The sequence below is a fragment of the Pseudorca crassidens genome, chromosome 21 (assembly GCF_039906515.1).
Source record: "Pseudorca crassidens isolate mPseCra1 chromosome 21, mPseCra1.hap1, whole genome shotgun sequence".
Lineage (NCBI taxonomy): Eukaryota > Metazoa > Chordata > Mammalia > Artiodactyla > Delphinidae > Pseudorca > Pseudorca crassidens.
The window spans coordinates 33,403,181-33,428,659 of record NC_090316.1 but is presented as its reverse complement, the minus strand read 5'-3'; the positions used below and the strand labels follow the sequence as shown (position 1 = coordinate 33,428,659).

Sequence of the window (25,479 nt, the reverse complement as noted above, 5' to 3'; positions counted from 1 at the left end):
TAATTTGTTTATCTTAAATACTTTACTAGTCCTTGAATTTCACCTCACACCTTAAGCGAATTTCCCTTCTTTTGTGCTTCTATGAAAACTGGTACAAACATCATTACCCTTTGTTTGTTGAATGACCATTATCTCTAATAGGTCTGTCTGGTTGAAAAATAAAAAGACATGATTTAAAACAAAAATAGTGACTTCACCCATGAAACAAGTCTGGTACAGAGAAAGGATTATAAGTAGCATACCCTTATCAACCTATTAAAAGATGTGAACATAAGATAGTAGCAGGGTAGCCTCTCTGTGACTAATATATAGGCTAAAATCACAGGAAAACAGGCATCAGAAAAGTACATGATATATGCTCTGTCAGCTGAGAGCCCTAGAAGCAGTGGTTTTCCAGAGTTGCAAGAATATTGAGCACCTAGAACTTGGCTTTTAATATGATTCTGAAAGAAAAGGAATGAGGGATCTTTGGGAAAATGGCTGCTTCTGGATTTAGGGCAGGAAATATATAAGCGAGTAAGAGGGAGCTGGAGCATCTAGTAGTTCCAGAAAGTAAGGAAGAACTCATGAACATTAAAACAAACACACCACAGTGATGGCAAAGGGACGTGGGAGCCAACTGAAAGAGCTCCCAATGGCAGCAAAATAGAAAGTATAGTTGGATTATAAACCAAAATAAATATAACTATGCATGAGTCTATACAATTATAAATGATTAAATAATGAAGGAGGGAGGGTGGGAAGGAAGGAAGGAAGGAAGGGGAGGGAGAGAGAAGAGAAAGGTTAAGTATCCTACGCAACGAATTCCAAATAATTTACATAGATACTCCACCTTCAAGGAGGTGGAACACAACCCCCTACGCCTTAAATGCGGCTGCACATAATGACTTATTTCTAAAGTGTACCGTGTGGAAAGGGGAGGGAAAAAGTAACTTTATAGCAGAGAAGCCTGTCACACACTATTCTCAGTAATTGGGTAATTCTCAGTCGACACCAACTGTGGTTAGTCACCTTGCTATGACGCACCTTGATGTGACAAAAATGGCACACGACTTCTGTGGTTTTCCGCCCCAAAACACATAATCCCGTTCTAATCACGAGGAAGACATCAGACAGTCCCAGATGAGAGACAGTCTATAAAAGATCTGACCAGTAACTTCAAAACCATCACGATCATGAAAAGCAAGGAAAGTCTGAGAAACTGTCGTTCACAGCCAAGAGAAGCCTAAGGAGATATGACGGCTAAATGTAATTCCATCCTGGATGGAATCTTGGAACAGAGAAAGGACATTAGGTAAAAACTAAGGAAATATGAATAAAGAACAGACTTTTAAAATAATAACGTATCAATAGTGGTTCATTAATTGTAGCAAATCTACCATATTCGTGTAAGACATTAATAATAGACAAAACTGGGTATTGGGTATCTGGGAACTCTGTATTATCTTCACAGTTTTGCCATAAATATTAAAATGTTCTAAAACAAAAAGTCTATTTCGAAAAGTAAATGTAGCTTTAAAATTTATTTTAAAAGCCATATAATCCTCTTCTTAAAACCTCACATTTTCTTGATTAAAATGGGAATTAAAAAAAAAGCTTTTCAAGATACATTTATTTTATTGCCCATCCTATAGTATCAAAGTAACTAAAATATTATCTATATTAAACTTAGAATGCAATTTCATAATTTGAAGGTTTTACCATTTAAAAATATCTAGAGGTAATTTAAAAGTCATTATAAATTATATAGATTAAAAGCTAGTTCAAACGAATTAGATTCTTATTCATATGTTAAACCTTGTTCTATAAATATATAAAGTCTTCTAGGAAATCTAACATTATGTCTTTTAAACATGTGGATAAAATAGTGGTAAGATTTATACTGTGACTAAATGAAGAAGAAAAATTCAAATGTAACACTTGGTCAGAATGGTCTGAACACTAGAAAGATGGATGAGAATGAAATTTCTAGGTTTTGTCATCTTCTAACCAGTTTTGCATCAAAATCCAATTCAAGTAATATAGAATGAGAAGAAGCAGTAACTATAAATAGACCTAAATTACAATCATGTATCTAATAACTATTTGTACCATGATGCATTCATGTTAATTCCAGCCCTTCTTTGCTTCCTAAGCAAACCAAGAAAAGCTTCATAGCACAAACTCTCAGAGGGATTAGCATTTCTTTAATAGTTTACATTAAGTGATTCTGTACATTATATATACATATACACACACATATATATATACACTTTCTCCTTCTAACATATATTCATTTTCTTTACAAATATTACCATAGAATTTACTTTGCTGGGTGATTGTGGATTTTCTATTTCCTCTTTGAAGCACCTGGCTTACTTTACTTGTTGATGTTTTCATTGATTTTCTATTTCCTTTTAGAAAGAGATGAGAGTATTTAAAGAGGTCATGCTACCTGGCAAGAATAAGATGTTATGTTGTGTGGTGTTTCTAGGGAATTTCACCATTAAACTTACTGCTTTTATTTTCATAGAAAGTGGTGATTTTTTTTTTATTCTGGATTGCACACCATTGTGTTGTCTCTTTATTTTACGTTTAAATGTGTTATTCTACAGCTTAACTTTGCAAGACAAAATTGTGATTGTTTTGACTGGTTTAAATGTATCACCATACCAGTTTCTATTACAGTGAATTCTCAAAGGGAATAACCTAAATTTTGAAAGGCTATTTCGAGTCTCATAATATGTGTGTGTGTGTGTGTGTGTGTGTGTGTGTGTATAAAACCTTGAATGTTGTGACAATTTAAATCATAACAGAAATATTAACTGCTCAAATAGCACTTCTGAACGTAAACAATTATTGGGATGATTCAAGTAACGATCACCTTCTTCGCCTTAATTGGGGTGATGGTGTGGGAATCTCATAATTTACCAGAATGTGGATTTCTGCCTTAATGGAATGACTATCTATCTGAGTGAGAAAACAAACTTGGCTTTTAAATTTTCTAAGAGAATACAATTTTGCTACCTACCCAGAATCAATCATCCAAATGCCATGCAGTACTAGTCAAACATACTGGAGAGATCTGATTTTTTAAAGGATCTACGTAAGGGACATAATAGCCAATCGTTCCTCTAGAACTGCCCGGTTCAGTTCACTAGCCACTAGTTACCTGCAGCCATTGTACACTTAAGATGTTATTAGTATTAATGGAGACGTTCTGAGAGTGAAATACCACCAGAATATCAGAGAAAAGAATATAATATATCCGACATTAATAATCATATACTTACTGTACATTGAAAGAATATCTTGACTACATAGGGTTAAACAAAATGTTTTTAAAATTTATTTTACCTGTTTCTTTTTTCTTTTTTTAGTGTAACCACTAGAAAATCCAGAAGTACCTAAGTGGTTTGCATTCTATTTCTACTGAACAGTGCTGTTCTAGATTCTCTCAGCTCTGTTTCTATGATAGATCTTATGAATGTACCATGTCTGGACTGTTTTATCTTAGACCCCTATAGCAATGACATGATCAAATTAAAACGTAGTTCTATGTCTTTGATTTGTGAGATATGATATGAAAAAAAGGTTCAATCTTACAATAGAAAATTATGGGCTTGTGCTATCAAACATCACTAGTGAAAGCTGTTCCCCAGAAGCTTGTGACCCACAGGGATTTGAGCCAAAGAAGAGAGGGCTTTTATGGATGAGCCGTGCTAACCTTGACTCGGATTAGGCTGTCTCAGGACATCTGTCCAGCAATGTTCCTTAAATATTCACAAAGTTTTCCCACGCTCTATTGCTTCTCTAGCTGCCTTTTTTCTTTCCAATGTCCTTAATGTAATAGAAACACCGAGTCCAAATTTTGTATCAGTAATGGAAATCATAAAATTTTAAAATTAAATTATAATAACGTTCATATCCACCGGCAGAAGAAAATTAATATTTATGGTATATGACTTCATGGGGTATATATTGCAAGTTTACGTTGTTAGTTTTCAAGCACTTCCCTAAAGGTCTGTGCACTATCACAGAAAAAAAAGTATTACTTTAGAAAAGAACTTTGTGTGTGCCATGCATGCCTAGAAAATAAGAAATGAGAGTTGTGTCTTGAAAGACTATTCAAAACTAACGATTCCAAACAGAGACCTGTTTTGTCAACTTTTCAGCAGGTGGTAAAAGCAACAGATAGCAACAGTCAGTCATTTAGAAATAGGAGAGAAAGAAAGGAGAGTAATTTAGAAGAGGCAGCTGTGACCTAGAGGCACATGGGAAACCTGCCTACAGTCTCCTTAGGGACAAAACAGCAGGAACCAAGCCACGGGAAGCCAGCAGAAGGACAGACCCAACATGGTCTGCCATGTCATGGGGTTTTATTTGTGTTTGTTTTTGTTTTATAGGAAGAGAGAGATTATTTGTTTCTTTAATTGTGATGGAGGATTTCAAGCTATGCCCCACAAGCCCAATCCCCGTGATGGCGGAAGAAACTCTGCAACAAGGAAACTAAATAAAGCCTGCAGAATCATACCAATAAAAGAAGGTTGGTTCAAAAAACAAAAGAATGTTGGTTTATTTCACAGTGTTACATCCCTGTTACCAGTTGTAAGCTCTGAAATCTAAATTCAATCTTGAAATTCTTGCCATTAAAAGGGAAATAGGGGTTTCCCTGGGGGCGCAGTGGTTGAGAGTCCGCCTGCCGATGCGGGGGACGCGGGTTCGTGCCCCGGTCCGGGAAGATCCCACATGCCGCGGAGCGGCTGGGCCCGTGAGCCATGGCCGCTGGGCCTGCGCGTCCGGAGCCTGTGCTCCGCGGCGGGAGAGGCCACGGCGGTGAGGGGCCCGCGTACTGCAAAAAAAAAAAAAAAAGGGAAATAGGATGAAGATATACTCTGAATTTTGCATGCCAGTAACCACATTTGCCACAAATCTCAAGATTAAGAACCAAGACGTGGGCTTCCACATGCTGCATACTAAGATCAACGTAATGTGCTCTAGAATATTTCCTACCAACAACACACTCTGTACTACAGCTGTGAAGGAACAATCCCTCTAAGAGGAACCTTACTGGACTGAGGCACTGAACAAGTTTAAAAGGGCTAAAAATAGTGTTTGTCTGAAGTCTCACACCAAAGGACAAAGAAGAAACGCGCCCTCTCCCCTTCTGATTCCCTCTTAATTGTCAACCCAACCATGCGCTACCACGGTTTGTACTATATATCTGGTTATGTGGTTCGTACTATATATCTGATTACTTTGGGATTTTTCTGCGCCCCAGTGACCTCTTATCTTTTTTTTACAACTTTACTTAATTCTGCAAGAAGAGCTGTATACCCCTGCCACAGAAGCACTACAATATGCTTCTCCGCAGGCAGCGATCTGGGTAACTGGGCAACCGTGAAGCTCTGGTTTGGAGAGACTGACCAGGAAACTAGAGCCAATGGTGTAAAGGGGGTTCTTGCTGCCAGTTGGAAAAATAAGCATTTTAGAGTCTTCATAATCATGAAGAAAAAAATTCTACTATATACCACTTCTATTTTTACACATTGGAAAACTGACATGAAAAAGTTAGAATTATATTTTGGCAAAAGTTAGTCTTGCAAGGTCCAAATGAAAGTGTTGTGTTTTGGCTAAAGTTGAAGGTTCTGCCTTTCCTCAATGGAAGACATTTTACCTTAACAGAATCCAAGCATTCCCTAATGGAAATAGAAAGAAGTATTTGTGTTTTGGTCCTCCAACCTTATACATATTCTTTACCTTGAAAATAGGCCTTTAGCCTGAAAAGTAGTATGCAGACTTGAGTACAATCAGTAAATATCATGTCTTTACAAATTTATCCAAGTCTTTAAACTTCCTACACCTCAGTTTTCCTTACTGAAAATTATCATCATCATCATCATTATTATTGTTACTATTAGTAAACCTCCATACAAATAAACACTAGGTAGAGGATTGGTTTGAAACACACATACCTTCATTTCATGTGAGCACTGCAAACAAAGAAACCATCTGCTGACTTAAATAAATCAGCCTTAAAACACTGACAATAAAGGAAAAATTCAACAGCAGTTTGCTTAACCCCAAACCGGCACACATTCAGTTTAAAAGTCTTCCTATTTAATTCCCAAGTCTCTTTTGTATATGAAAAAGAAACCTTCACTTAGACTTTTATAAACGGTATGTAGCCAATTTGCTCTACAAATGATTCCTTTAAGATCTTCAGAGATCACACAAGTAGAAAAATCCCTCCTTTCCTTTTATTCCATAGCACTCAGCCATCCGTTTAGATGTACCCTCACACCTAACCAAAGCCGCAAAAATATGTATCTGAAACCAGCTGTCAAATCACAGCAGCTACAAGTCTCCAAGAGGCAGCCCACCCGGTTTCTAAATAGCAGAAGTAATCTTCCACCAAAGTGCCTCAAAGTCTTCTGACAGCAAGTGCATTCTGGAGATGTTAAAACCTACTGTGAAGAGCGAAGACCGAGCTTGTGCTCCGACTGGATCGTCCCAGGTTTAAGAACCTTGTGCCATATTTGTGAAGGGATGTGTTTTGACTCAGACAACACCCTCCTGATCCTGGAGTCATCTGTACAGAAACATGAAGATTTCCTGTCTGTCTTAGTGCTGGAGGAAATTTCTCATGTTTTCCTGGCCCTTCTCTCTTAGAAGCCTAGTATATCAACTTGGTAAAGATATCATTGGAAGAAAATCTCCCTTAACACATCTCTCCATTTTCCATAGTAGAAAATGAAGGCCAAGAGGGTTAGATCGAGGCCAAGAGGCCAAGATCTCACAGTTCATGGAAAAACCAGGATTCCTCGTGCGAAATTCATAATATTTCCTCTAAACCATAATGCCACCTGAAAAGAGATTTATTGCAAGAATTAGCTGTATGGCCTAGGTGAAATGGAGATACATAGAGGAATATACACTTCTTTCACCTGGATATCATGGGTGGTCACAAGGCAAGTCATGCAGATCTGGACTCCTGGTTTTTGCTCCTTGAAGCTGTGTTCTTGCACCATTTAAATCATCGTAGTTTTAACCAGTATCGCTAAAGACCAGTGAGGTGATGTAATTTGGGGTTATATCAACCTACTCAATATTACACTCTTCCCTTTGGCAGGTTTATTAAAAATCAGACGATGAAGAATGAAGGCAGATTGGATTGCTTGGTTGGGCTGCCTCCTGGTGGTAACCTATACAAAGTACACACGCTTGTTGAGTTTTGTGACAAATGCCTATCGATCCACTAAGCATTTTGTTTTAAGCTGCGTCTGGATTAAGGTTAGTGATCAGCTCTCTCATGGAAGTCGATTCATGAAGACGCCCAAGCAGAAGGGATAGGAGCTTGCCTAAGGTTAAAAAAAAAAAAAAAAAGTAGCACCAGCTATACTCAAGGATCGCTGAAACTAGATCCACTTTATATTTTCCTCAAAAATATTATGCTTAGTAAAATGTAATGAGGTCTAACAACTAGACTCCTTTCCTCAAATCATTATTATAGATGGTGTAAATTAAAAATCAAAACGAGGACTGGACTTGAAGTTAAACTAATTGGGCTCTAGATTTGACTCAGTCATGGTCTGTGGTCATTCAACCTTTCTGACCTTGGCTTTCATGCTGCAAGATTAGATGAGCTCAAAGATCACTTCTGCTGCTACAGTATATAATTGGAACACAGTGATGAATTAGATTGGCTTGGTCAAAAAGTTCGTTCAGATTTTTCGCAACATCTTGTGAAAAACCCAAACGAACTTTTTTGGCCAACCCAATAATACATGTGTTCGTTTATTTGATAATTATGAGTTAAAAAAATCTATTATGTCCTTGGCACTGTTATGGTAGATTCATAAATGAGGCTTTTCGAAGGAGATTCTCCCATGCTGTGGGGAGAGCAAACATCACATTGTGAAATTAAAATGCACACTATTTATTGTCTCTCTGGGTTTTGATCTCCAAATCAAATAGCAAAGAATCCTGGCCCATTAAGAAATAACTACCTACAGAACTTGCTCCTATGGCCCTTATTAATGTATCACTACAGGGGATATATTAAGATCTGAATTCTTTTGACATTTACAATAAGGTTTGTGCTTATAAATACAAGACCGCACCACATTCAAACTTATTAGCATATTATAACAGATTAGATGCTTGAAATCTGCAAAGGCAGTTGGTCTGCAACCCCCTTGGGAAAAAAATCTAAGGACAGTAACAGCAATAATCTCAAATCACAGAAATGCCTTTGAAAGTTGGTTTTATAGCGCTAATTCGGAAGGAAAACATAGACAATAAAAAGAAAATTATTCAATGGAAGTCATTTTTTTAGGACATTCTTCACACTGGACTACATAGCCAGTTTGCCTCATTAATTCAACAGGATAGTTCAGGACCCCCTGACCGAGGTACCCAAACAAAAGGGACACGGGAGCCCCAGGAAACTGAACAACGCGTATGAATGTGTGCTTTCCCTCTGACAACGGAAGCGCTAATAGGTTACTTCTTCTTGGGTTAATAAAATTGTGTGTGCATGTGTGTACGTGTACATAAACACAATAAAGAGATGAATAATTTTGCTTTTTAGTATATTAAGAATATGTGTTAAAAGCTATGGGACCCTAAATTCCAGTTTTGAAAATTTGTTCAGGTAAGTTGCTAGAATTCTATTTAGTAAAAGTAAATAACTTCAAATAAGGTACTAAACGTAAATATCTTCAAGTAATCGCTAGAGTTTATTCGTTACTGTGTGCTAAGCACTGTTCTAAGTGCTGGTGTGTTTAATGTCATTATTTTTCACAGCATCCTTATGAAAAGATCCAATGATTATCTCCACTTCTCAGGTGAAGAGACTGAGACAAAAATCAATCAAGGAACTTGCCCAAGGATATACAACTAACGGGTGAGAAAACTGATGGCCACAGCCAAAAAGTCTGGCTGCAGAGCAATGTACCTGCTCATAGGCACTTTGCTCCCTCTCTGCACTCTCTCGAATAGACTACCAAGCAAATGAACTCACTGGCTCCTCCCAGGACCCAAACGAAAGGGCAGCTCCAAAGGGAAACAGGTGGCATCACGAGAGGCTGCGGCCAAACCTGCCCTTCCATCTAAGGTGGCTCTTGGTGCGTGAGGGCTGCCATGAAAGAACCACAGGCAGGGCTTAAACCACAAAAATGTATTTTCTCACTGCTCTAGAGGTTCTGAGAGCACGGTGTTGGCGGATTTGGTTGCTCTAAGGCTCTCTCCTAGGCTTCTAGATGGCGGTCTTCACAGGGTTTATCCTCTGTATGTGGTCTGCTAATCTCTTTTTCTAAGGCTGCTAGGTCTATTAGACTAGTGCCCCACCCTAATGGCCTCACTTAACTGTAATTACCTCTCTAAAGACCCCATCTCCAAATACAGTCACATTCTGAGATACTGGGATTAGGGCTTCAGCATATTCATTCGGGGAGAATACAGTTCAGCCCATAATGACTGTTTCTGTTCATTTTCACGAGCATTCACACAGGTCAGGAGCCTGAGTGAAGCTGCTGCAAAGGCTGGGTTCTTTGAACATGCTGCAATTAGAATAGAAGTAAGGTAAGTAACTACCAGAGTACTTACTAAACATTCGCACCGTGCACAGCGCTACACTAAACACTCATGGAAGGGCTGTGAATTTTAGCATATATCAATGTGGTTGTCCTTTGAGAAGGTCCAGGGGTGTAACACTCTGCTTGGTGCCATGAGAAATGTGAAGAAATGTAACAGCCCCATCCTCTAGGTATTGGAAACCTTGTTGGAAAAAAGGAAAAGATAGGCGTAAAACACTAACACAAAAGCATAAAGCAGCTTTACAACAGAGGCCAAAAAGAGTTCATAATTACAATTAGGTGAGGGCGGGGAAAATTAAGTCTGAACTTGGAAGAGAGAATGTCAGTTCTAAGAAGATATCACGGATTAGGAAGGCTTTGGTGGAGAATCAAACTTGACTTAGGGCTTCAAGACGGACAAGATTGAAAAGTGAAAAGAAGGCATTTCAGAGAAGCAAAGCCCAGAAGACCGATCAAAGAAGAGCGGGAAGATAAGTTTTTACTAAAGTGAAGGGTTCTATACGAAGTGATAGGAGTTGGTTAGAAAGGTAGATTGGAACGATTACAGGCAGACTGCCAAGTTATTTCAGGTTCAGTTCCAGACCACAATAAAGTAAATATCACAATGAAGAGAGACACACAAATTTTTTGGTTCCCCACTGCATGTAAAAGTTATGTTTACACTATAGTCTATGTGAGCAATAGCATTAGGCCAAAAAAAAAAAAAAAAAAAGAGGGGGGCTTCCCTGGTGGCGCAGTGGTTGAGAGTCCGCCTGCCGATGCAGGGGACGCAGGTTCGTGCCCTGGTCCTGGAAGATCCCACATGCCGCAGAGCAGCTGGGCCCGTGAGCCATGGCCGCTGAGCCTGAGCGTCCGGAGCCTGTGCTCCGCAACGGGAGAGGCCACAGCGGTGAGAGGCCCGCGTACCGCAAAAAAACACTTAACTTAAAAATTCTTTATTGTTAAAACATGCTAACCATCATCTGAGCCTCCCTCAAGTTGTAGTAGTGACGTCAAAGATCACTGATCACAAATTCCCATAGCAAATATAATAATAAAATCATCATCATCAAAATGTTTGAAATATTGCGAGAATTACCAAAATGTGACACAGAGACACGAAGCGAGCAAAAGCCGTTGGAAAAATGGCGCCGACAGACGCTCAACGCGGGTTGCCACAGACCTTCAGTTTGTAAAAAACACAGTATCTGTGGATCGCAATAAAGCGAAGCACGATAAAATGAGGTATGTACATACATTATCTATAATCACCCAGTCTTGGAAGGTGAATATTATTATAATCATTAAGTTACAGAAGAGGAAAGCAGATGCAAAAAGTTTCATGAATTATCAAGTTACAGGGTGGTAAGTATGTAATAAACAGCAGAGTTGGGATCTGGGAGACTTGCACCTTCAAGTTTCAACAAATCTACAGCAAGACTTGATTATTAGGATGCAGATACCCTTGACACATCTTCATGTTTATTTCCACCCTAATCGAAACCAAAATTTAATAATAATTTTGTTAAAAGACACCAATTTTTTGGCTCTAGTGTACTAAGACTTCATTATTAAGGTCACTACTCATGTGGTAGGAAGGGGTCTCTGAGAGCCAGAGGTAAGCAGTGCTTTCAGGCTCAGCTTTAAATGGAATAGGAATGTGATAGGATTTCTGGGGTGTCAAGAAGCCTACATTCGCCTCCCCCAAAAAGCTTCTTTTAAATGCTTCTGAACAGGAAGCAATGCCTTCCACATACTACATCTTCCTGCTGGGGTGTCTGTCTCTTTCATACTACCTATGGCATTAGCTGTGCCTCTCGTTGTCAGGTTGGGACCCCGTTACTCCTCCTTTAGTACTTACAGAATCAATAAATCAACAAAGCAATTATGTTCAGCACTTACTAAAGCATCTCAAAATTAGTAACTCAAAATAGACCTAAATGGGTAACTTACTGATTCCATTCAGCCAGATTCAGTGGGAGACAATGGAAAGACCATGGGCTCTGAAATCATGTGTACCTTGCATAGAGATTCAACCCCAATTCTTACTGTCCGGTTGACATTGTTGGGGAAGCAACTTAACTTTTCTGAGCCAGTTTTCTAATCTGAAAATGGTAAATACTTAAATCACTGAGTTGTCATAAATAGCAAATAATACGTAGAATAAGCACAGTGTTTCATATACAGCAGTTGCTCAAGAGATATTAACTCCCTCTCTTTCCATTTTACTGAGTCTTCTTTGATAAGAAAAATGAAAATAACATGTGCACTGACCATCTGAAAGAATGAGGATCGAACGTAAGATCTCATCGAGCAGAAGTAGGGCAGTGGTGTACCGATAAACCAGATACAAAAAAAAAAAAAAGCCCTGTTTGTAATGTTTGCCCATTTTAGTGATATAGATACACCCCTCTAGGGCTAATTTCAGGCTACCAATAATATAACTACCAGCTCTCAAACTTTAATATTTAACAATCTGTTTTCATAAGCCACACTGGCTGGCTCCACACCAGAGGAAACTGACAATTGTTAGTTTCCTCATGCAGTATTGGGCTCTTTTGTCCCTGTTTCCTGTCTTGTCTTCAAAGCATGGGTATAAGGAGTGGTTAGGCTGAATTTAGAACAAGCCAAAGTAAACGTTGATAGCTGGGAGGAAATACTAGGCACTGAGCAGCTATAAGACGCATATAGGTAAAGGCAGAGACATATAATAAAATATTTAGTTAATTATCTAGTCCCAGAGTTACATCTACAGCACCTCTGATAGTCCCAGTACACAGTATTGCCATCTATCATTACTGGTTTAATATATCGATTAGATATTTTCCTTTCATCGCAATTGAAACCTGAGTCAATATTGTATTGCATTTTCAGGTAAGTAGAAGTTTCAGCTGTAACTGACTTAGTTATAGCTGTGGACACTCAACATACCAGTCTGAAAATGAGGATAATGATGCCTATTTCCCAGGATTGTATAAATGCCTAGAGCCTCCTGGTGATACTGGATGGCAAAGTATTTAAGTGTATGGGCTCAGAAGATGTAGAAGCATCTTGGTTCTTCCACATAGAACCTGTGTAAAATAGTCTAGTGACTTATTCTCTGTATGTCTGTTTTCTCATCTTTAAAATAAAAATGATGATACCTAACTCACAAGGTTGGTCTGAGGATTACATAATATAAATTATACAAGCTTCTTAGAACAGTGTTTGGCACAGGACAAGCTAATGATAAGTGCGACCCATTATTATTTGTAATGTATGACCGTTAAGTAAATGTTTATTCTCCTGCCCATCCCTGTTTCTTCTTACTTATGTTGGTCTTCATGGCCTTCAATGTTTTTGATAATTTGACCCTAGTTGCCAATTTTACCTTCCCTCCTTCTGCACTTCAACGTGTACCAACAGGCTCCTCTAACACTCACATTCAATACCAAGATTCTAGACCTGCCAGGAATATCTTTCCTACTTTCTCCCACTGGCCTACATCTGCCTTAGCTCAGCTGGACCGTATCTTCACTCCAGCCTTCATGGCTCTTCCTTCTCTGAACCCCTCTAGCAAGTACACCTATGCCACGTAATTAATCATTTAATTATATAGTCCCTTGTATTTTTCTTTCTGCTCGAGAAAGAGAATTATGTTATTTATCCTAGCTCTAGAATTGTATAAGAAACATAGTACTTCCCCCAATAACTATTTATCCTAGCTCTAGAATTGTATAAGAAACATAGTATATTTATCCTAGCTCTAGAATTGTATAAGAAATTTATCCTAGCTCTAGAATTGCATAAGAAACATAGTACTTCCCCCAATAACTATGCATTAATTTACTATTTAGAATTAACTACGCTATGGTATCCATAGAGCTTTAACAAAAGAAGTTTTGTTTGCAACTGATACCCTCTGCATTAAAATGTCAACCATGTAAAAAAGAATGAAATAATGCCATTTGCAGCAACATGGATGGACCTAGAGATCATCATATTAAGTGAAGTAAGTCAGACAGAGAAAGACAAATATCATATATCACTTATATGTGGAATCTAAAAAAATGATACAAATGAACTTATTTACAAAACAGAAATAGACCCACAGACATAGGAAACAAACTTATGGTTACCAAAGGGGATGGGGGTGGGTAAGGAGGGATAAATTAGGAGTTTGGGATTAACATACACTACTATATATAAAACAGATAACCAACAAGGACCTACTGTATAACAGAGGGAACTCTATTCAATATCTTGTAATAACCTATAATGGAAAAGAATTTGAAAAAGAATCTATCTATCTATCTATCTATCTATCTATATATATATATAACTGAGTCACTTTGCTATACACCTGAAACTGTCACAACACTGTAAATTAACTATACTTCAATTTTTTCAATGTTTTGAAAAAATGTCAACCATGTAAGAGTATATCTAAGAGATAATATTTAACTGCTTAAAATTATTAATCATTCGCTGTTATAGTGCGCCATTTGAATGCTAGATATTTCTGAAGTTTTAAGTCTACTGTCAGGGAACTCATTAGATTATGATAAAAAGTTCTATTTTAGTCGAGGTGGAAGCTTTACATACCAAAATGCAATGAGAATATTTACTCTGGTTTAGACTGTAACGTGAAAAAGAAACAAAGATGCACCCTTAACGGGATGTAATGTGCAGATGCCTTTTCACTCAGATGACGATGAATGGCATGTGGCTGCCCAGGCCTCTAAAGCGGTCAGAACGTCACATGGGATATCCTGAGACAGCAGAAAAAATAATTAAGAAGAAGTAATATGCTCCCAAAAAGCTCAGCTCTGCTCTTGAAAGTAAGCTCACGCCGATGGATGTCGGAGTACCTGGGGAGTCCACTAGCGCGAGGTGGGCGTATGCGCAGTTGCTTTGTGAGACCCGGAGTACTTTTGTCAGTTCATTTGCATCTAAAAGTTACTTGTGACTATTTCCTAACTCTGTTTGATCCCATGAGTCCAGGCTTCTGTCTGCATTTGCCACACCAAAGAAATTTTGTGACTGCAAAATTAAGGCTATCTAGACCTGCAAATGTCACACACAGTATAAGTAAAGTCAATCATTTCAACATTTAAAAAGTTCAACTGAGATCCACCAGGGCTCCTTGACCAATGATTTCCTGAATTAGCTATCTAGGATACGGGATTTTGTTTCTTTTAATGCCTCTCTGGAATGTACTGCATGTCTTGTTTATACAATCCTACTTTTCCGGGAATGCACTGACAGAAGGCAGGCACTTAAAAAATGTTTGTTTTTCTACACTCTGACCTTTAAAACATAGAAAAACAGAGATTGAAAACAATCACAATAAACCAGATGTAATGTATCTATTGGTATATGTGCAAGCTAAACCCTAAATATATACATTTACAAAATTAAACACCAAACACATAGAGAATTTTGAAAGATCAGGTTTGATTTAGAACCTCATAAATTTTCATAAGTAAGATTGATCCAGTCGGATCGTCCTGAGAGGAGAATGTGAAGGAATAGGATCCTGGTTTCGGCATCCTGGGTCAAGGTAATCATAGCCACAGGCACCCAGGCTGGGACCTTGGGTACCTTAGTTCCCAGGTAGCCTCAGAGCCAGGTGGCGCTCCTGGCTCTCAATAAATGCTTACGAAAAGAATTAAAGTAGTTTTGCAAAAAAGAAAAGAAAAACAGGATGTCCTGAGCGAGTGAGTGACAGAGAGAAGATATCCCTTAGGAACAGGCTAAGTTTCAAACTAAGACCAGGAAAGGGAGGCTCTGGCAGGACGAGGGTGGGTAGTGATGGGATCCAGAGGGAAGGGAGATCACTTTAACATTTTGTCTCTTTTTGTCCCACTGTCTTTATGTCCCTTCATTTCTCATTTCCTCCTCAGTTCTTTTTCTTTTCTACTTTCTTCTTTATTTTAATGTCCTTTGTCTGCTCACTTTATTTTATCTCCTTGATTCTCTTTACTGATTTTTTTTTCTTCCTCTAGTCACCAGCACTACTGACTCCATTCTCTGTAAGTTACTATTAATTATGGTTTGGTCCAATGTCTTCAAGCAAAGTGGCAATAAACTGTCGGTAATGGGCACATCCTGTCACTTTTAACAGATTTCAGTAGAGATACATAAAAGCAGTAGGCAAGGCCCACAGCCAAGAGAATAAAGAAGTACAACAGGCTTTAGCCAGTTATGCAAAGAAGTGTTACTCTTCCCGACATGAAGGGGTAGTGGGTCGGGGTGAAGAGGTCTGACTCCTCAATCAGAAATGATTTCCAAAGAACAGCCCTGTTTCCAGCTGGCACCATCACACTAGCAAAGCTCTGTGGGAGGGACATTTGTTACAGATGCAACACTTTCCCAGTGGCAAAACTGTAGTAATTCCACAGTGCTTCTCTAAAATATAACCAAAATAAGGACAGCATTGCAGATGAAATCATCTCTCTCCCAGGTGACACTGTGAAAATAGTTTTACCTTTAAAACAGTTTGCTGAGTGGATTTAATAGTTTAGAGGAATATGATTATAATGCCCAATAGGAAAACATTCAACATGTTTAATGTGAACATTCTATTGGAGTACAAGATACAGACAGAAAAGAGTACCCATCCTATGTATACAGGTGGATGACTTTTCACCAGTCATATACCTAGTTCCTAAATCAAAACAAAGTATTATCAGAATCCTAGAAGCGACCCCCTTCCCCCATCCAGTTATACTTATCACAACCCAAGGGGAATCATTATCCTAACATCAAAGATGTTTACTTTGCCTGATTTTGTTCTTCATATGATATTTAACATAATATTTCATTTATTACTCATTTTACTATTTATGATGCTTAATATTTTTAAATAATTTCATTTGAGCCAGGTTATTTTTCTTGAAAATAACATGCATGGAATCGAAAACCTCTATGAATGAAAAATTCACACAAAAATTTACCAATGATATAATTAACTTTGACAGATTTAAAACAAGTATGTCAGGGATTAGGTTGCATAGTTAGGACACTATAGCAATGTGTAATCTCAAGAAACATAATAAACTAAGGGAAAAGAGAACTATTTCTCTAATCAATTTATAAATGCAAACATGAACTTAAATGTTTAATAAGTTGTCATACCATGGAATTAATTTAAGTAACATTTATTTTAAAATAACAATCTGAAAGTTATTACAAATAAATATAAAGTTCTAGGCTGTTTTCCAAAATTCCATTACATAATAAAAGGATAGATGACACCTCAGTTTTATAACAGATTATGAGGAAAAAGTCCTGGGAGATTTAGCTGAGCCAATTGCTTGGTTCAACTTCTTTAAAAAGCTAATTCAATCCCAGGCTGTAGTAACAGAAGTATTGCATTGGCCAAAAAGATGGTTCTGGGTTTTCCTTACGATGTTACCCATAATGCTCAGGAAGAATAATGCTTGTATTCTCTCAAACTGTCATACCCTTTCTGGCATGTCACATGTTCTTTGTTGTACCTTAAAAGACACAAGGTACTTTTGTACCTAGTTGTAAACTAGGTTGTCTGGAGGAGAGAACGCAATTTCTTCAAAAGATGTGGTAAAGGTTGGAGAAACAGAAATATTTAGGGCTACAGAATAGAGTTTTGGGGGACATGACAGCTGTCTCCAGATATTTCAAGAATTGCCATGTGAACGGCAGAATGGATTTAATCAAAACTTTTCTTGAGGGTAGAACTGGCAAAAATTAAGTAACAAGGAAAAGGTTTTGCTAAATATATATAAAAATTTCTACCTAATAATTATAGTTGTCCAGTAGCAGAACTGGCTGAATCAGAAGACTATTTCCCATTAGAGTAGAACTTAACCTTCAGGAAAATAATTTTCTCCAAATTTAAGAAAATTCTACCTAACAATTGTAGTTCTACAATTTGCTGACTCAAAAAGGCAATGATTTCCATAGTTACCAAGTGTCTGCAGAGGGAAGACCATGTTTACGGATGTTTCTACCTACATACGGAAGTCATTACAGAACATTGAGGTCTCTTTGAATGTTAAATTTCAATGATTTTATGTTTTATAATCATTGAATAAGTTTTTATACTACCTCTTTTTCTTAAAAAGGTAATTAAATTTTTCAATATGTTTTTTCTTTTTTATTGAAGTAGAGTTGATTTACAAAGTTCTGTTAGTTTCAGGTGTACAGAAAAGTGATTCGGATATATATATATGTATATATATACATACACACACATATACATATATATGTATATATTTTATATATTTATATTCTTTTTCAGATTCTTTTCCATTATAGGTTATTACAAGATATTGAATATAGTTCTCTGTGCTCTACAGTAGGTCCTTGTTGTTTATCTACCTAATATACAGTATTGTGTGTATGTTGATCCCATACTCCCAATTTATCCCTCTCCAACCCCTAAATTTTGCAATGTTTCAAAACTTGGGCACAATGTATTTTGGTAAATAACTAAGCCTATTGAAACTTTCTGCACTAGCAACTAGTGAGTTGCCAAACCATCACATATCTCTTGTGTCAATCAGGATGATCAAACTATTGATGCAGTAACCAAAGCCCCGCAGCCTCAGCGGCTTTGGAGAACAAAGTTCATTGCTTGCCCTTACTCCGTGTCCATCACAAGCTGCCTGGGTCTAAGCTCAAGGTCTTCCTGGACCCAATTTGCAGAGCAGCCAGCTCCCTGTAACACTGCTGGTTATTAAGGCAGAGGAAGAAACAGTGGCAAGTCACACACACTGTTAAAGCTTCCACCCCATGGGCATACACATCACATCTGCTCAGATTTCATCGGTTAAAGGAGGTTTATTAATTAGGAATTTTAACAGTGGGTGGGAGGACCTGTCAATTACACTTCCTCTATTTTGCTCTTTTGCTTCACGTCAGGACTGCTGGCCAGTAAGAGAAAGCCCTTTACAGATGCCTACAGGAAACGCAGCCTCCTTGCAATGATTTCTCTGCGTCCTTAAAAACAAACAAACAAAGAAGCCTGTGCAGCACACTTATGATGCTAGTGCAAACTACAGCTGAAGTTGGAGTAAAAGATACTCAGACTTGAAACTGGTCTATCTTAGCTCATTGTCTCTCAGTGTACCAGGGAGAATTCTCAGTTATTGACTTGGTGTTATTGGGTGATTAGAAATGAACTTTATTCTGAGAAATTGGGAGGCTCATGTACTAATTCCATATGAATACATACAAATCTTGTAAAGATTATGGTTGATCTCACAAGTGGAACAGATTACACACGTACACACACACACACACACACACACACACACACGACGAAAGCCTCACTAGTCACTGCTTCTGGAACTAAGAAATTAAATCAACTTTCACATATTACAATGTTTCCTCCTCCTTCTATTACTTTGCTTTTTTTCCTCTGGAAATATAAAATAAAAATCTAAATCTTCCTCAAAATTATTTGTCTTTATTTCACCAAAATTCCATTTTTGTGGGCAAAAGACAAGACGACGTAGCTGTGAGTAGCAGTCTCCTGTGAAAACAGTGAAACATTCATCGCACTGAGATATTTTTGATCAGTGACCTTAAAAGGAAGTTGGCTATTACAGGTCAAATTTTAATTCTTCCAAAATCATTTCCCATATGCCTCCAGAATCTGCATATTCCCCTCCTCATTTCTTCTCTCACGTGTCCTTTTCACTCCCTCCTGCTTGCCTAGAGAAGGGTTCTCTCTTGTTTTAATGATCTAGCATTTTAAATGGAACTAACTGCCTTCAGAGCTGTCTTGACAGATTCTCACAAAACCATGTCATGATGAGAAGCATTTCAGACAGTTTCTATATTTAACAAATCTGTGTGGAGTGTCCCCTTGTGTCAGGATGGAGACCAGCTACAGGGATTTAGGGATGAGCAAGCCCCAGCGCCCGACCTCAGAGAGGTAACAGTCCTGCAGGAAAGACTGAAAACCAATTATGGGATCATAATGGAGCACCTCATAAACGTCAGCACGTTCCCATCTTCATTATTTCCTTTCCTTTCAAGTATTTAAACATACTTAGTCCCAAATAGAAAACAATTTAGAAATCATCCCCAAATGCCTGTCCCATGACTAAGGCTGCCTAACCCACCTAAGATTCTTCTAACAAATGTAGGGATCTTTCTTATAGATCCTTGGGACCTCTCCCAGGAAATTCGGATCTGTTAGACTGGAATGGGTCTCTGGAATCTAGTTTTCCAAAGCTCCCGGGTGATTTTTCTACACAGCCAATTTTTGAACTTCTGTATCAGAGCAAATAATGAGATTGCCTTTCCACACACACACACACACACACACACACACACACAAATACACACAAAGAAAAAAACAGGCAATAAAGAATCTTTTAATGACATAAGAGCCTATCAGTGTATTCCTACAAACCAAAATATCGAAAGCAATATAGGTCTAATTTTTAAAATGGAAATTTTGAGTAACTTGTGGGTATGGAGAGAGTATTGCTTCTTACCATGAAATGGTAAAAATGGAGCAGCCCCTAGCTTATATGGTAGTAATATGTCTCACAGGTTAGGAATATATAGTAAAAGAGCTAAACTACTGACTCCAATCAATTATTACCAAAGTAACATTAAATGGGTCAATAGTTTACATAAAACAGTTTTTGCAAGATTACAAAGTAAGTGGAATGAAATACATGTAATCAATAGTCGATACAAAACCAAAGGAAATGGGGAATGTTAAAAGACAATTTACTTGCCTCAGAGTAAGGAAAATACCCTGAATAAAATGGACCAAAATGGATAAAGAAGAAAAACAAGTAGTCAAGTTTGAGAAAGAAGCATTTGGGAGAGCTAAGATGAAGTTAAGGGAGTGGCAAATAAATCAATATACATCAGCAAGGGGGAAGGAAAGGAAGATGGTGCAAGAGTTTAAAGTACATGCTAACGCATTTTCAAGTAGCAGAGGAACTGATATGAGAATTTATTGAGCAAAAAGAATGTATATCTCATACATAACCACATAGCTAAGTGCCCCGGCTTATTCCCAGAGCTGAGTACTGAGGAATTCAACTAGCCAAGTGGGGTTTGGGAGAGGATCATTTAAATTCTATTGTATTGTATCCCAAGCCCTGGGAATAGAGCATCCGTCCACAAAGAAAGGAATTGCAAATATTCAATACAAACAAGCTGATGGTGCAGAACCAGAAGGCATCAGACAAAGAAGAGACACAATAAAATCCAGCAGCTCATAAATAAACTAGTAAACTAGCGGAGTCTATGCAATTCCAGTAAATCTGGAAATCCATGGAGTTAATGTTTAGGTTAAAATCAGCCGCGCTATGTGATAGCACATGAGGCTATTACATGGGAAAAAAAAAATGTGAAGGTTAATTCATCAACACTCAGAAACAGAGTCGGAGTAAAAAGAAAAAATACACTGCACGATTTTAAAATTCAATGCAGCGAGTCATTGAGCGTTTCGTGAGAAATCGGTTGCAATTTTTGGCTTAGTTCTCGAAGTAGAACATAATCTTCCAGAAGGTATCAAATGCTCTCCAAGTCTAAAGACACAGATTAACATTGTAATCAAGTTTGAGAATTAAGTCTACCTTTGGACAATTATGGACAGCTTGGGTCACCTCATTAGGGGCTTGGTCACAGTCTACTGCATGACATCTGACGCGAACCGTTTCCAAGCACAGGTCTGCTTCTTCTATTATTAATTTCTACCCGAGGGCAAATGCCAGGAGAACTTACTTTAGTTTCTGCCACCTGCTGCCATTTCAACTGTCAGGAACAGCGGGAGACAAAAATGAAAGCACCACCTTAAAGAAAGGCTGCGCCACAGTGTCATTTTGAAAACTGACAGCTTCATGCAGTCCCCAGTCTTAAGGAAGGGGATTTTCTCTTGTGCCTTCTGTTGCCATTTTGACAAAGGAAGACATTCTCCCCCCTCTAGATTCAGGAGAATGGTTCTCTTGTTGAAATCCAAAATTTGGGGGGTGAAAAATACATCCGCAGGGTCCGGCTGAATCCAGGGGTTGCTTTTAAAGTATCAGAAGCCCAGAAAGATGAGTCGATTCTTGAAGGAAATGACATTGAACTCGTGCCAGATTCAGCTGCTTTGATTCAGCAAAAGCCACAAGAGTTAAAAACAAGGGTGGGAGGGAGACACAAGAGGGAGGAGACACCGGGATATATGTATATGTATAGCTGATTCACCTTGTTGTACAGCAGAAACTAACACACCACTGTAAAGCAATTATACTCTAATAAAGATGTTAAAAACAGCAACAACAACAAGAATATCAGAAAATTTTTGGATGGTATCTCTGTTTCTGAAAAAGGACCAGTTCATCACGCTGATGAATAAGATCTGAGTGATCCAGCTACAGAAACTGCAAGAGGCCAGACTCATATGTGATAAGTTAGAAACGGATGAAAGCTCTTTTGACTTGGGGGAAAAAAAAAAGGCAAGTAGAAACAGATTTGCAAGTCACAAGTGGGAACTTCTTTACCCCAAAGACTGTAAACTATTGTGGGACACGGCATAGCTTAGAGTCTGTTCGTTCAAAAGAAAAGAAAAGAAGAAAAAAAAAAAACACTGGAGAAATGGATTTTTCTGTCTGACCTTTAATACAATAAAGAGTCTAATTTACAGTGTGAGAGAGCCCACAACAAACCAAGAAGATAAAGCGATGCCAAGATTTTAATTTAAAATAAAATAAAGAGAAACTATATTAGCTTTGTATTGTGTAAAAAAGATAATTCAGAAAAGATAGCTCTGAAGGAGACAAGAGGCTGAAAGTAACAGAGTGGACAGCTGCTTCAAGGCTAATTGTTAAAATCCAGGAAAGTTTTTTAAAAAGAAAATTGCTTTTCTTTTCTCCCGAGGCACCATGTTGTGGGATACTTCTACTCATTGAAAGGAAGAGCAGGACAGATATACATCCTTTTTTCCCTTCAGACAAGTGTTGTCATGAAATACAAGTATTTTGAAGAAATACAAATTCTATAACTACTGACTTTATTTCATAATAAAAGATACCTTTAGGGGCTTCCCTGGTGGCGCAGTGGTTGAGAGCCCGCCTGCCGTTGCAGGGGACACAGGTTCGTGCCCCGGTCCGGGAAGATCCCACATGCCGCGGAGCGGCTGGGCCCGTGAGCCATGGCCACTGAGCCTGCGCGTCCGGAGCCCGTGCTCCGCAACGGGAGAGGCCGCAACAGTGAGAGGCCCGCGTACCGCAAAAAAAAAAAAAAAAAGCAATGATTTAAAGGCTGGGCAAAGGTGCTTCTTAATGACTTTTGGCAAAAGCAGGAACCCTTCTCCGATCCTACTGGTAGAGGTAGGAGTGAGGGGCTAACTGGGGTGGAGAGTTAGAGGCTGGGAAATAATGGCGTGTCCCACCCCGACACCACCACGCAAGGTGCTGAAGGACTTGACCATCAATTCTATCTTGAAACATTTCTTTCCTTTTTTCTAAGACGTCCTAATTTTCCTCCAACTTCCTTCATTCTTCGATCTCTACTTTCTTTGAAAACTTCCTTTTCTGAACACTAAATTTAGATCACGCTGGGTTCTCTCTATAGATAAGAGATATAAATTTTGATATAGATGAAGATGACAGCACATAGAGTTCAGCATGTTGGTCCACAGTGGGCTTAAAACCAGCATCTATATATATATGAACATATATATAGTCCCATAGATACATGCAGGTGTATATGTATATACAGATAAATGATACATATAAAATATATATTTGTATATACACATAGTTTATATATACATTCACTGTAATACGTGTACATTGTTTTTGTGTGGGTGTGTGGGTCTGTATTCTCACCCTAGAATATCTCATCTCCTCATGGCTAAAGCCATGACCTATTCATGTAGATAAGTTGTTAAACAGACAGGATACAACCTTACCATGAAGGCACAGTCCTACATCATAGCAACTGAACGGACAGGTCCAATTTTGATCACCTACATTCCCTTAAATTCAACAAATCTGACACTAAACTCATCATCTTCAAAATCAACTTAATTAGGTTTAAAAAAAATTTTTTTAAAGAGAGCAGGAGAGGGCTACATATTGAATCCTATACTGAAGATCTCACCAGGCACAAGCGCACACAGATGCACGACTGATGTCCTCTGAACGTTCCTCTCTCCTCCACTTGGCTGTGTTCTTCTGTGATGATTCTTTTCTCCATCAGGCTCTCACCTCATTGAAATTTTCTTTCCCAGCAGATCCAATTAAAGGCCAGAAATTCAATTCATGTTCCTACTTTAGGTTAAATGTCCATCCCCAAAATAATTGTTGTAGCCTGAGGCATGGAATATTGACTATCCAAGCCTGGGATAGAAGCCAGAAAGATGAACACAGACCATATGTGGAAGAGGGTTGTTTCCCCAAAGGAAGGTGAAATGCCATTCCTAGAGGTGGGGAATGAATATTGGGCAAAGACAAGAGATTCTATGATGGTTTGTTCTTTAATTATCTATGGAATCATATGGCCGTTTTTCTTGACTACTTTTTCTAAAATAGGCCCCCTTTTAATTGCTTCTTTTAACTCACTTGCTTCATATAACTTATAATGCTTGCAATTTGCAATATTTCTTTTCATTTGTTTATTAACTGTCCAACACACTAAATCAGGGCAGCTTATTCAGTTCAACACAGCTGCATGAAGGCAAGAATTTTGTCTGCCATTTTTGGTTTTGGTTTTGTTATCTCAAGTGCCTAGCACGATCCCTGGTACATTTTTTTAACTCAAGAAATATCTGTTTTTAAATGACAGAATTGCACACAATGCATATGAAAAATATCTAGAAATACTTCTTTAAATGTTAACAGCTATCAGTGTGATGAACTTTTGGGTAATTTTTTCTTTTCTTTTTTTTTTTTTCCTTTGTTTCCAAAATGTCTGAGCACATAAGAACATCTACAGTTTTCTTTTCATTTGTTTCCTTTTCATAAACAATATAACACTTTAAAATTTGTTTTAAAATTGTAAAACAAACAAACAAACATACAGCTTTGTTGAACTGCCTGGAGGCAGATGAATTCCAGGGGCAGGTGTTGTAGTTGCCCAGATATGAATGGCTTGGGTTGGGTAGGGCCAGAGGGCCTGCAGACTGAAGAGATCCTTCCACAGCTCCCATACCATCTTATCTAACGCCTTTGCTATTCTAGAAGAACTCAAAGTATCTTCCAAAAACCCTCACTCACTCATACAATTTTGTGCATTCTTTGTACATATCCTGCCTTGAACTTATAGTCCAGGTATCATTTTTACAAACACTTGATGCAGACAGCCTGCAAAGCATATAAAAGAGGTGGTATGGCAAAGTAGAAACAGCACGAGTCTTACAAAGAAACAGTGGGAAAAGCCATAGGCTTTGGCGTAAGAGAAACATGGCTTGACTTAGGCATCCCTGAGCATGTGCCATTGGACTTCACACTTATGAGTCGTGAGCACTGAGAATCTATGGCTCGTGGAGAGTGCAAGACTGTGTGGTCATCAGAGTCACCTTCAAACATTCTTCATGTTTCACGAGTTACAAATGTCTGAAAACTTTTCCTTCCTATTGTATCTTTAAGTAACCTTTCCTTTCACACTTATATTAAATCCTTGCCTTATCCTGTGTTAATTGTCTCAGTAAACCCACTCATTAGGCTACCATCCTTGCCCACATGTAAGGGGCTCTCTTGTATTTAAGCCTTTACGTTTCACTGTGAAATGGCTCTTAATTTCTTAATCTGGGACAACAACAAATTATTTGGGAAGAACACACTAGCCTGAAAGGACCACTATCAACGTTGATGTCAGATGCTTACAGAGACCACCAAATGGAGTTAAATTTATTAAGACAAATAAGCTTAGTGCAAATTTCACCATTTTTCTGGAGGTTTGATCTCACAATGACAAGCGTTGGATGTTAAAGAAAAGA

General features: G+C 38.2%; 2 long non-coding RNA genes across 2 annotated transcripts in view; both read right to left on the bottom strand.

Annotated features, from left to right (window-relative positions):
• LOC137216090 (uncharacterized) overlaps window positions 1–25,479 on the bottom strand; it is a 244,711-nt gene that overhangs the window by 121,755 nt on the left and 97,477 nt on the right. The gene's annotated exons all lie outside the window — the stretch shown is intronic.
• Window positions 4,672–25,479, bottom strand: part of LOC137215892 (uncharacterized) — a 76,493-nt gene continuing 55,685 nt past the window's right edge. Inside the window, exon 3 of the long non-coding RNA XR_010939476.1 lies at window positions 4,672–4,831. This is a non-coding gene — a long non-coding RNA (uncharacterized lncRNA). The remainder of the gene's footprint in view (window positions 4,832–25,479) is intronic.